Source organism: Galeopterus variegatus, unplaced genomic scaffold (assembly GCF_000696425.1).
Source record: "Galeopterus variegatus unplaced genomic scaffold, G_variegatus-3.0.2 Scaffold7765, whole genome shotgun sequence".
NCBI lineage: Eukaryota > Metazoa > Chordata > Mammalia > Dermoptera > Cynocephalidae > Galeopterus > Galeopterus variegatus.
Window position 1 is genome coordinate 63,055 of NW_007733876.1, and position 627 is coordinate 63,681.

Below are 627 nucleotides of genomic sequence, written 5' to 3' on the forward strand. Positions count from 1 at the left end.
CATTTAATACATCAATAACTTATTAACCTGTGTTCATTACATAGCATAATACTGTACTAAGAACACTAAGCACTAAACTGAGATTTAGAGTCTGAATTTTTTTTAATGAAATGTTGCCATTTAATACATCAATAACTTATTAACCTGTGTTCATTACATAGCATAATACTGTACTAAGAACACTAAGCACTAAACTGAGATTTAGAGTCTGAATTTTTTTTAATGAAATGTTGCCATTTAATACATCAATAACTTATTAACCTGTGTTCATTACATAGCATAATACTGTACTAAGAACACTAAGCACTAAACTGTTTAAAGGCCTTCGTCATTATTAAGAAGACTGTACCTTCTGAAGTTAGGAAGTGCAGACACTTTCTACCTGATATGAAAAGAGCAGAATTGCCTCCTTAATGAAATGTTGCCATTTAATGTATCAATAATTTATAGACCCATGTTCATTACATAACATTGTATTGTACTAATAACACCAAGTACTAGACTGTTTAGAATCTGAGTGTTTTGATCAGCTGGTGGGCCTACTAGCTCACAAGAGTCTGTTTGCATGAATTTATTTTTCAGGGAGAATGGAGTCGTCAAGCAAAAGGTAGATGCACAAATGTCCAA